This window comes from Pongo abelii, chromosome 21 (genome assembly GCF_028885655.2).
Source record: "Pongo abelii isolate AG06213 chromosome 21, NHGRI_mPonAbe1-v2.0_pri, whole genome shotgun sequence".
Lineage (NCBI taxonomy): Eukaryota > Metazoa > Chordata > Mammalia > Primates > Hominidae > Pongo > Pongo abelii.
In genome coordinates, this window is record NC_072006.2 from 35,154,344 (window position 1) to 35,167,176 (window position 12,833).

The following is a 12,833-nucleotide window of genomic DNA, read 5'->3' on the forward strand; positions in this document are numbered from 1 at the left end:
ACACCAACAAGGAACTGAGACCTACTGCCAATAGCCATCTGAGTGATCCATCCTGGAATGAGATCCTCCAGCCCCAGTCAAGTCTTCAGATGACTGCAGCCCTGGCCAGCATCTCAACTGCAACCTCATGAATGACCCTGAGCCAGAACCATGCAACTAAACTCTGCCTGGATTCATGACCCACAGAAACTGTGAGATGGTAGCTGTTTGCTTTGTTAAGCCTCTAAGTCTGGAAATAATGTATTAAGCAGTAGTAGACAATGAACACAAGATTATTATTCAGCTGTTGAATTGGAAGGGGAGGGGAAGAAAAAGTTTTCAGATCACAAAATATTCATTGTGTAAAACTTCAAAAATTCTGAAATTTAAGGAAAAAAAATCATTTGTTGGGAATTTGTTGGGGTTCATTGTCCCAGTGCCAAAAGACACCCACTCTTTTTTTTTTTTTTTTTTTTTTTTTTTTTTTTTTTTTGAGACAGAGTCCTGCTCTGTTGCCCAGGCTAAAGAACAGTGGCACAATCTCAGCTCACCACAACCTCTGCCTCCCGGGTTCAAGTGATTCTCCTCCCTCAGCCTCCCAAGTAGCTGGGACTACAGGCATGCCTTACCATGCCCAGCTAATTTTTGTATTTTTAGTAGAGACGGGGTTTCACTATGTTGGCCAGGCTGATCTCAAACTCTTGACCCCGTGATCTGCCCGCCTCAGCCTCCCAAAATGCCAGGATTACAGGCATGAGCCACCGCTCCCGGCCGAGACACTCACTCTTAACATTTTGGTATGTTTTTTCTTTCTGTGCATTTTTTATCCAGCTGACTTTATTTTGTCTCCTGAAATCTTCATTTTGAAATTATAGCTTCAGCATTTAAGAAAATGTGTCTACAAAGTCTTTGCAAGCATAGATTTTTCCCACAGTTAGTGTACTTAGAATTTATTTGTCAAGCAATTTTGAAGAGCTTTCACTGTGAAAAACTTAATGTTAGGGCTTATTGATATTCTCTTTAAGTAGAAGTATGTTTTTTATTATTGCAAAAGTAAGATATATATATATATATAGTGTGTGTGTGTGTGTGTGTGTGTGTGTGTGGAGTCTCACTCTGTCACCAGGCTGGGGTGCAGTGGCGCGATCTCAGCTCACTGCAACTTCCTCCTCCCAGGTTCAAGCGATTCTCCTGCCTCAGCCTCCTGAGTAGCTGGAACTACAGGTGCGTGCCACCACGCCCAGCTAATTTTTATATTTTTAGTACAGACGGAGTTTTGCCATGTTGGTCAGGCTGGCCTCGAATTCCTGACCTCAAGTGATCCGCCTACCTCGGCCTCCCAAAGTTTTGGGATTACAGGCATGAGCCACCACGCCCGGCCTTGTACTGAATTATATAAGGTGAAAAGTGAACGTCTCCTGTAATCTAGAAAAATGGCATTATAATGAGTAAATTTTAAATTTTAATGTAATTTTCCAGAATTTTTTTTTTTTTTTTTTTTGAGATGGGACGGAGTCTCACTCTATCACCCAGGCTGGAGTGCAGTGGCGCGATCCTGGCTCACTGCAACCTCCGCCTCCCGCGTTCAAGCGATTCTCCTGCCTCAGCCTCCCAAGTAGCTGGGATTACAGCCGCCCACCACCGTGCCCGGCTAATTTTTGTATTTTTAGTAGAGACAGGGTTTCGCCATATTGGCCAGGCTGGTCTGGAACTCCTGACCTTGTGATCTGCCCGCCTTGGCCTCCTAAAGTGCTGGGATTACAAGTGTGAGCCACCGCGCCCGGCCTTTTTTTTTTTCGACAGGGTCTCTCCCTGTCACTCAGGCTGGGGTGCAGTGGTGCGATCACAGTTCACTGCAGCCTCAACCTCTTCGACTCAAGTGATCTTCCCACCTCAGTGTCCCAGGTAGCTGGGACTACAGACGCGTGCCACCACACTGGGCTAATTTTTTGTATTTTTTATAGAGACTGAGTTTCGCCATGTTGCCCGAGCTGGTCTCGAATTCCTGGGCTTAAGCAATCTGCCCACCTTGGCCTCCCAAAGTGCTGGGATTACAGACATGAGCCACTTCACCTGGCTGTCCAGAAATTTAAATGCTTATAAACACAGGCACACATAGTTTTTTTACACAAGTGGAATGTTACTATATGTAATTTCTAGTAACCTGCTTTTTTCACATCTCTTTCCTCTTTCCATGTAGTGCGTAGGTTCTTGTCCAGGTCTGCCGAGTATATTGTAATTCATTTAATCAGTTTTTTTTTTTTTGAGACAGAGTTTCACTCTTTTTGCCCGGGCTGGAGTGCAATGGCGTGATCTCGGATCACTGCAACCTCTGCCTCCTGGGTTCAAATGACTCTGCTGCCTCAGCCTCCTAAGTAGCTGGAATTACAGGCATGCATCACCACACCTGGCTAATTTTGTATTCTTATTAGACATGGGGGTTTCACCATGTTGGTCAGGCTGGTCTCGAACTCCTGACCTCAGGTGATCTGCCCACCTCGGCCTCCCAAAGTGAATCAGTTCCTTCTTGAAAGACATTTTGATTGTTTTACCCCTTTTTGCTATTATAAACAATATGGCAGTGAACACCTTTGTATGTATGTTTTTGGCCACTTGTCATTTATTTATTTATTTATTTATTTAGAGATGGAGTCTTGCTCTGTCGCCAGGCTGGAGTGCAGTGGTGCGATCTCGGCTCACTGCAATCTCCACCTCCTGGGTTCAAACGATTCTTTTTCCTCAGCCTCCTGAGTAGCTGGGATTACAGGTGCGCACCACCACACCCAGCTAATTTTTGTTGTTTTTTTTTTTTTTTTTTTGAGACAGAGTCTCGCTTTGTCACCCAGGCTGGAGTGCAGTGGCTCAATGTCGGCTCACTGCAAGCTCTGCCTGCCAGGTTCACACCATTCTCCTGTCTCAGCCTCCTGAGTAGCTGGGATTACAGGTGCGCACCACGACACCCAGCTAATTTTTGTTTTTTTGTTTGTTTGTTTGTTTTGAGACAGAGTCTCCCTTTGTCACCCAGGCTGGAGTGCAGTGGCTCAATGTTGGCTCACTGCAAGCTCCACCTCCCGGGTTCATGCCATTCTCCTGCTGAGGCATGAGCAGCCTCCCGAGTAGCTGGGACTATAGGCGCCCACCACCACGCCCGGCTAATTTTTTGTATTTTTAGTAGAGATGGGGTTTCACCATGTTAGCCAGGATGGTCTTGATCTCCTGACCTTGTGATCTGCCCGCCTTGGCCTCCCAAAGTGCTGGGATTACAGGCGTGAGCCACCATGCCCAGCCTGTATTTTTAGTAGAGATAGGGGTTTCACCATGTTGGCCAGGATGGTCTCGATCTCCTGACCTCATGATCTGCCTGCCTCAGCCTCCCGAAGTGCTGGGATGACAGGCGTGAGCCACCGCGCCTGGCCTGTCTGTTATTTCTTTAGGAAAAATTCATACACAGAGACTCCACAACATCACAGAACAGACATTTAAACTGGCTGTCCCCCAAACACAACAGGCTTGGGCCTACCTCAGGGCCCTCATTCATGCTGTCTCGTCTGTCTGGAACTCTTTTCACCCCCATACCCACATGGGCTGGAGCATCTCCTCATCCTAGCTTCGGCTCAAATGGGCTCCCCAGAGAGGACCGTCCTGACCACTCTGCCGTTGCCTGTTCCCGTTCGTCTCCCTCTATCTCAGGTATACAGAATCGCTTCATCTGTGACACATTCTCATTGTTGCCTGTGATTCCCTCACTTTATGCTTGTGTGGGTTTTTTTTAGAGACCTGGTCTTGCTCTGTTGCCTGGGCTGGAGTATGGTGGTACGATCATAGCTCACTGCATCCTGGAACTTCTGGGCCCAAGTGATCCTCCTGCCTCAGCCTCCCAAGTAGTTAGGACTACAGATGCATGCCACCATGGCTGGCTAATTTCGAAAAATTTTTTTTGTAGAGGTGGGGTCTCACTATGTTTCCTAGGCTGGTCTTGAACTCCTGGGCTCAAGCGATCTTCCCACCACAGCCTCTCAAAGTCCTGGGATACAGGTGTGAGCCACCATGCCTGGCCCTGTGTGTATTTATTTTTACATAACATAATAAAAATCTGTGGAGTCAGCAATCTGACACAAAAACTGGAACATTGATAATAACCTGTTTTCCCCAATGAATTCCTTTACCATCCCATCTCCTGCCTTCCTTCACCTGAGGTAATGTCTATCCTGATTCTTCCAGAACATTAAAAAAAAAAAAAAAGCTTTGTTGAGATATAATTCACATACCACACTATTCAGTCATTTATAGTGTACAATTCAGTGGCTTTCAGTGCATTCACAGAGTTGTGTAACTGTTGCCACAATGGATTTTAGAATATTTTCATCATCCCCAAAAGAAACCATTAGCATCAGTACTCATTAGTGGTCACTCTCCCATCTGCTCTGCCTTCCCTCTAATCCCCAGCCCTAGGCCACCATTAATCTGCTTCTGTATCCATGGATTTGTCTCTTCTGGACAGTTCATGTAAAGAGAATCATACAACATGTGGCCTTTTGTGCCTGGCTTCTTTCACTTAGCATCATGATTTCTAGGTTCATCTTTGTTGTAGCATGTAGCAGAACTTCCTTTTTATTGCCAAATAATATTCCATTATAGGCCAGATGTGGTGTCTAACGCCTACAATCCCAACACTTTGGGAAGTAGAGGTTGGAAGGATTGCTTGAGCCCAGGAGTTCGAGACCAGTCTGGGCAAGATAGTGAGACCCCCATCTCTAAAAATAGAAAAATTAACTGGGCCTGGTGATGTGTGCCTATAGTCTTAGCTACTTGGGAGACTGAGGCAGGAGGATCTCTTGAGCCTGGGAGTTCCAGGCTGCAGTGAGCCATGATCACACCACTGTACTCCAGCCTGGGTGACAGAGTGGAACTGTCTCAAAGAAAAAAAAAATATATGGCCAGGCGTGGTGGCTCACACCTGTAATCCCAGCACTTTGGAAGGCCGAGGCAGGAGGATCATGAGGTCAGGAAATGGAGACCATCCTGGCTAACACGATGAAACCCATCTCTACTAAAAATACAAAAAATTAGCCGGGCGTGGTGGCACAGGCCTGTAGTCCCAGCAGGTTGAGGCAGGAGAATCACTTGAACCTGGGAGGCGGAGGTTGCAATGAGCGGAGATTGTGCCACTGCACTCCAGCCTGGGCGACAGAGTGAGACTCGGTCTCAAAAAAAAAAAAAATAACAGTAATAATAATAATACCTATTCTTAATAATACCTGAAGGCAGGATGAAGCCAACTCAGGTGTGGGTGTGGCTGTTCTAGGCACTGTCATGTTACTCCACTCACCCTAACTGTGTCTAGCTCCAAAATACCTATTTGCCAACTGGCATGGTCCTCAAAGACATTCATAATGAGAAGAGAACAATAGGGACAAGGTAATTTGTTTTTTGATTCATCTAAATTTCCTGATTTTAAAAAAGTCAGGCCAGGGGCAGTGCCTCACACCTGTAATCCCAGCACTTTCGGAGGCTGAGGCAGGCAGATCACCTGCGGTCAGGAGTTTGAGACCAGTCTGACCAACATGGAGAAACCCCGTCTCTACTAAAAATACAAAATTAACTGGAGGTGGTGGCGCATGCCTGTAATCCCAGCTACTCAGAAGGCTGAGGGAGGAGAATTACTTGAACCTGGGAGGCGGAGGTTGCAGTGAGCCAAGATAGCGCCATTGCACTCCAGCCTGGGCAACAAGAGCGAAACTCCGTATCAAAAACAAACAAACAAACAAAAAAAGCCAGTGGCTCATACCTATAATCCCAGCACTTTGGGAGGCTAGCTTGAGCCTAGGAGTTTGAGACCAGCCTGGGCAAAATATTGAGACCCACATCTCTACAATAAATAAAACATTTACCAGTTGTGGTGGTGCACATTTGTGGTCCCAACCACTGGGGAGGCTGAGGTGGGAGGATCACTTGAGCCCAGGAGGTTGAGGCTGCAGTGAACTGTGATCACCCTGCTGCACTCCAGCCTAGGCAACAGAGCAAGACAGTGTCGCAAAAAAAAAAAAAAAAAAAAATCAGAGATTATGATAGTGTATGCATTACAAGGTCTCTTTTCTTTTGTATGTGTGTGAGATGGCATCTCCCTCTGTTGCCCAGGCTGGAGTGCAGTGGCATAATCATAGCTCACTGCTACCTCAAACTCTGGGGCTCAAATTATCCTCCCACCTCAGCCTCCTGAGTAGCTGAGACTACAGATCCTTTCTTTTCACTAAATAATAAGAGATCATTTTAAAAAACAATATAGCCGGGCACGGTGGCTCATGCCTGTAATCCCAACACTTTGGGAGGCCGAGGTGGGCAGATCACGAGGTCAAGAGATCGAGACCATCCTGGCCAACATGGTGAAACCACGTCTCTACTAAAAATACAAAAGTTAGCTGGTCTTGGTGATGTGTACCTGTAGTCTTAGCTATTTGGGAGGCTGAGGCAGGAGAATCGCTTGAACCCAGGAGGTGGAGGTTGCAGTGAGCCGAGATCATGCCATTGCACTCCAGCCTGGCGACAGAGCAAGACTCAGTCTCAAAAACAAAACAAAACTCAAAAACCAATATAATAGTATAAACTGCACATGCGGCTATTAAATACTTGAAATGTGGCTAATATAGCTGGGCACAGTGGCACACATTGTAGTCCCAGCCACTTTTGAGGCTGAGGCAGGAGGATTGCTTGAGCCCAGGGGTTCAAGGCTGTACTGCCCTATGATTGCACCTGTGAGTAGCCACTGTACTCCAGCCTAGGCAACAGCAAGACCCCTGTATCAAAACAAAAGAAGTGTGGCTATTAGACATATTACAAATATTCCCAGAGGTGACTCAGAAGTTAATCATAGAAGTCAAACTTTGCTTATTGTTATGAGTCTCTAGGGAGTACTTCAACTCATTTGCATCTGTTTCCTCATCTTCAAAATGGGACAGCGTAATTCTGGACCTGGGACATAGTAAGGATTCAAGGGGTGGCAGCTGTGACAAGAGCAACAACAAAAATATTGTGTGTCTTTCTTTTTTTTAATAATGGCACAAAAAGGCAAAACCATAGATACAGTAAACAGATGTGTGGTTGCCAGTGTTTGGCGGGGAGAGGGTTCAATAAGTGAGCACAGGGGGTTTTTTAGGGTGAAGAAATGTGGGTATGTGACTATGCATTTGTTGATATCCATTAATCTTAATAGCACAAAAAGTGAACCTTAATGCATGCAAAGTTAAAAAAATCACTTAGGACATTTAGATAATTCCAAAATGTCATGCAGAATATGACAAACATTTTCACTGTATTACAAATGTGTAAAATGACCTCATGAAGAGGATAGAGGAAAACGTGCTGACCTAAGTAACTTTAGAAATGAGTGGGCCAGGCGTGGTGGCTCATGCCTTTAATCCCAGGACTTTGGGAGGCTGAGGCGGGAGGATCACTGGAGCCCAGGAGTTGGAGACAAGCTTAGGCAACATAGTGAGATCCCATCTGTACAAAAATTTTTAAAAATTAGCTGGGTGTAGTGGCACATGCCTGTAGTCTCAGCTACTTGGGAGGCTGAGGCAGGAGGATCATTTAAGACTGGAAGTCAAGGCTGCTGTGAGCTGTGATGGCCCCGCTGTGCTCCAACACTCCAACCTGGGCAAGAGAGTGAGGCTCTGTCTCAAAAAAAAAAAAAAAAAAAGAAATGAAAAAAGAAACAAGTGGAGTCTGCTGGAACACTAAAGGCAAAAGAAAGTGTTCAGAAGAATGTACTCTACTTGATAAAGTTTCCCACAGGGGTATAGGTTAACAATTTTGATAATCCTACACATGTATACTGGAATTGAACAATTAAGTAAATGGATGGTGGATGTGGATGATGGGAACCAGGTTTCCCATTATTGGAGTGGGAATTTAGAGATAAGCAAGCAGGAAGCAAGCCAAATGATCCATGGATTCAAGTGGTAAATATAAACAGGAACTCATGTTTAGCTTAATATATATACAAATGGTTACAAATGGAAATAGTTATAGATATGTGTGTATATATATACACATTGGTATATACAGATATATTTTTTTGTTCTGTCAGTTGAGAAGGCTTAAAAGAAATGATACCCCAAGGCCAGGTGTGGTGGCTCACGCCTGTAATCCCAACACTTTGGGAGGCCAAGGCAGGAGGATGGCTTGAGGCCAGGAGTTGTATCAGTCTCAGCAACATGGCAAGACCTTATCTCTACAAAAAAAAAAAAAAAATTGAAAATTAAAATTAGCTGAGTGTGGTGGCACACACCTGTGGTCCTAGCTACTCAGGAGGCTAAGGAGGGAGGATCACTTGAGCCTAGGAGGTCTAGGCTGCAGTTTTTATTGTTTTTAAATTCTCTGCAGATAATTTGCCCCCTCATTGCCTACACAGCCCACTGCAGAGTGCTGGGCAACTTTGTAATTAACCCTCCAATTGTGTAAACTGGAAGCTTTGTGAGGTCATGGCTTCATTACCATGGCTACGTGGCTGTAGCCATGAGTGTGCACTCCATGTGGGTGATGGAGTGAGACTCTGTCTCAAAAAGGAAGGGAGGGAGGGAGGGAGGAAGGAAGGAAGGAAGGAAGGAAGGAAGGAAGGAAATAAATGACACCCTAGTAGCAATGAGCGCACCTAGCGCCCAGTTCCTGGTTTCTAATAAATACCGTTCTCCAAAACAATCAAAGCTCTTGCGAAATGGCTGATTTGAGGACTGGGGCAGGAAATACGAAAGATGAGCCTGAGGCATCTTGTAGTGCCAGAAAGTAAGGAAGTGCTTGACAGCAACGAGAAAACCCCACAAAAATAGGGGTGTGTCAAAGGGACACGGGAGCCAACCGAAAGAGCTCCCAAAAGCCAAAGCTGGAACAACTTGAGCAACAAAATGAAATAGTATTGGATTATAACCTAAAGTATGAAATAATTATCTGTGAATCCATACTGATATAAATAAATTACTGAATAAATGAGACAAATCTTCAGTGTAGAAAATTCCCAAATAATCTATGTAGCTATTCCACCCTTAAGGAGATAGAGCATAACTCCTCACTTAAGTGTGGCCCGAGCATAGTGACTTCCTTCCAAAGAGTACAGTATGAAAAGGGGCAAAAGACTGACTTTCCAGTAGAGAAACCTGATGCAGCATCAACAGTGATGTCATATTGATATGTGAGAAACTGCCACAGCCAAGAGGAGCCCAGAGAGACATGACAGCTAGTGCAATGAGGCATGCTGGATGGATCCTGGAGTAGAAAAAGAATGTTAGGTAAAAACGAAGGAAATCTGAATAAACTGTGAACTCTAATTAATAAATAATGTATCATTATTGGTTTATTAATTGGAACAAATGTACCATGCGTCTGCAATACCATATGTGATGTTAATAGCGGAAACACCAGCCTGAGCAACATGACGAGACTTCATCTCTATGAAAAATACAAAAATTAGCTGGGCTTGGTGGCATGCCCCTGTAGTCTCTGCTACTTGGGAGGCTGAGGTGGGAGGATCGCCTAAGCCTGGGAGGATCGCCTGAACCCGGGAGGCGGAGGTTGCAGTGAGCCGAGATCGCGCCACTGCACTCCAGCCTGGGTGAAAGAGTGGCACCCTGTCTCAATAATAATAATAATAATAATAATAATAATAATAATAAAAGAAACAGGGTGGGTGGGTGGGGTACAAGGGAACTTTATATTCACAATTTTTCTGTAAATCTAAAAGTGTTCTTAAAAAATGAGTTTTTTTTTTTGTAATGGCAAACAGGTCTTAAAAACACATTTGGTTTATTTAGACTCCAGAGTGTCAGAGCCATTTACACAGCCCGCCTCAAAAACAGAATTTCTTCCATGGATTAAGAGAAATATTCATTTATCCTCCAGTTGTAATGTTCTGAACCAGGAATTAGATGGTTCAGTAAAAGCTGTCTACCAGCTAATTAAGTCAATGTCTCATGAACTCTGCATAAAAAAACTGGGTATCTTTAATTTTGTACGCATTTGAAATACAAAGGAAAGATGACTAGTTCCTTGATCATTTTAAGTTAAATTAAAATACCTATAATGAAAGACATTCATAGAGCAGACTATATCATCCCATTGCCTACATTTTCATTTCCTAAAATTGTTTTAGTAGAGAATGGTATATATTGTTGCGTAATTGAAACAGTTTTGCTCTCCTTAAATAAAATAGCAGCCAAAGATTATTCAGGGTGCAGCTGACAGAGGCCTTACTGCCAATTCCTTCTAATCTGGAGAATTCCTAAAAAAAAAAAAAAAAAAAAAAAAATCGAGTCTTCTTGTTACACCGAAGAGAAGGAGGGCAGGGTCGAAGCGCATTGGTGGTGTCCCTGGGCCGAGGGCAGGGCTCTAAGCCACGGGACCTGCTGATTGGAGGACTCCCCAGAGCTGGGGGGCGGGGCCTCTGGCGATGGAGCTCGGAGTCTATTGGCTGCGTGGCTAGAGGATGGTGTAATGGACAGCCGAGGCCTGTGCGGCCGGTTTCTATGGCAACGGAGGCTTGAAAGAGCCACTCAGATTTCTGCGTTCGCCCCCAACTCCCCTTTCCGGAGGGGGCAGGGCGGCCTGGATTTGAGGGCCGGCGGAGGAGGCGTGGGGGCTGGGAGTTAAGGAGACAGGGCTTTCCTTGGACCAAACCAACCCAGCAATGCCACATTTGAAGTGGGTTTGAGGAACCGGGCCTGCGTGCTCATTTGAAAAAAATCAGCCAAACAGAAAGGTATGAAGAAGAAAAACCTATAATTCCATCCTTCTCTGACTTCTCCACTCGTAACATTTTGAACACCAAAGCCTGGCACAGAACTGGCACTCAATGGGAGGAAGAGAGGGAGGGAAGGAAGGAAGGGGAGAGAGGGAGGGAGGATCGATGATGTGGACAACGTGGCGTGACACGAAGTGCCCGCCCCCTTGGGCTGAAAAGTCACAGGCAGACCCGTAGAGCTGACGGGATATAACAGACTTGGATTTGGGGGCTTGGAGGAGGAGGGGTCGCCGGGGCACTGAAAGAGGGTGGGACAGCCAAAGGCTCCTTGATTCCATCCCGGGATTTGGGAGGCCTGACTGCAGAAAGACTCGTCTCTGGCTTCACACCCCGCCAGCCCCGCCACTTGCAGCCGCCAGTGCTTCCAATCTCCAGATCCCTGTGTCTTTGTGTTTGGGGAATAATAAACAGTGCCTACTTCATTGAGTCGGTGTCAGAACTGAGTTGAGATAATGCATGGAAAGTTCTTAATACAATGTCTGAAACGTAGTAAACGTGCAATCAACAGTAGCTATTATCACAATTGAAGACGGTGGGATTTGACTAGGTGGAGAGAATGGGGAGGTTATTGGCTGTGGGTAAGGAGGCAGGAGGGAGCAGCAGTGTCGAAACCCTACAAAAGAGACCAGTTTGGAGATCATATAGGAAGTCATAGGAGATGACAGCCAGAGGGCATAAAATAAAGGATAAAATAACAATGGTAGCAACTATATACTGAGGGCTTGGCACTCTTGTCAAGCCCTTGACATGGGTTATTTTATTTCATTTTCTCACCAGCCCTGATAATGTAGTTATTACCATAGATCCATTTTCCTGCTCAGGAAACTGAAGTTCAGAGAGGTTATGTAGCTTGTCTATGCAAAGAAATGACAGAACCAAATGGGCATTTGTGGGGCTCAGAACAAGAGTAGAGTTGGAGGCCCATATACCATATGTCTCTATTGTTAGAAATTATACAACAGTCCAGCAAGTGTTAAATGAAATATGTTCTGTTTTCTTCCTTGATGGATATATCCTCTAACAACCCGGAAGGCCATGTTCAAATTAGAATTCTAAGACCCTTGGAGTTATGTGCCAAAATATGTAGGCCCGAGGAGACCTGTTCCCTGGATCCTGTATCCATCCCTTATCCAGCTACCTCTCATCCCATCAGTGATGGAGCTAGCATGCATGGGTCAACACCTAGCTGTCACCTGCAAACAGCTATCTTGAGGCCCAAGGCTCAGAACTATAAGATGTGCATCAGGCAGTATAATTTGCCCTCAGGTGAGATGAAGCCAGGGTTGAGGCCCACGAAGGGCCCTGTGAATTAACTTAGTGACATTTTGGAAGGGAATTATGGCATATCAGAGCGTGTTCTAGAAGGCATAGGCACAGACTCTGGGTGAGCACTTCTCATGCCTGCAGAATCCTCGCCCCATGGGGAGGGGTGGTGGGGGACTCAGGGAAGGGGCCACTCTTGCCAGGCTTCAAACCCAGGCATTCAGAATCCAGGAGCCTGGTGCTTCTCCCCTGTGCCTCACAGTGCCATGGGGCATGCTGGCTGACTTCCAGTGATTTTATGCTCTCAGAGAAATAGAGGAGGATGAGCTAGTAAACCAAGGGCCTGACCTCCCAGGTCCTATCCTCCCTTATCAAAGGTGGGAAAACTAAAAGAGTGAGTTAGCTTTTAAAAGATGAATGAATAAGCCCTTGTTCAGTAGGCAGGCAATGACGGAGTGCTAAGGTATGTTAAGTATATTAAGGAAGGACAAGTAGACACGTGTCTTAATCTGTAACCTCAGCCAAGTGATTCTAGATCATGCATGCAATAAATATTTACTAGGCTTTACTCTGTGCCAGGCACAGTGCTAATTGCTGAAGCTATAACCGTGAGCCAAAAGAGACTGGTTCGGGCCCTCAGGGAGCTCAAAGTGGAGAGGCAGAGGCAGATATCAATCAAACCATGGCACAAATAAGCATAATCATTGCATCCGAGTAACTGCTGAAGGAGAGGCCAGGGAGAGAGGGTCTGATACAGGATGTTAGGGTAGGCTCTAGTTAGGAAGTAGCATTAGAGCTGAGT

General features: G+C 45.4%; 1 protein-coding gene across 14 annotated transcripts in view; it reads left to right on the forward strand.

Annotated features, from left to right (window-relative positions):
* The window catches only part of C21H20orf96 (chromosome 21 C20orf96 homolog), a 120,622-nt gene that overhangs the window by 4,618 nt on the left and 103,171 nt on the right, over positions 1-12,833 (forward strand). For 5 of the 14 annotated variants that reach the window (XR_008516910.2, XR_008516909.2, XR_008516908.2 and 2 more), the window contains exon 1: positions 10,429-10,726. The exons of 3 other annotated variants lie outside the window; for them this stretch is intronic. The gene's annotated coding sequence lies outside the window, so the exon portion shown is untranslated. Of the gene's footprint in view, positions 1-10,413; positions 10,727-12,833 lie in introns of those variants that run through there. 6 more of the 14 variants (XM_054541752.2, XM_054541751.2, XM_054541754.2 and 3 more) reach the window with 4 other exon arrangements.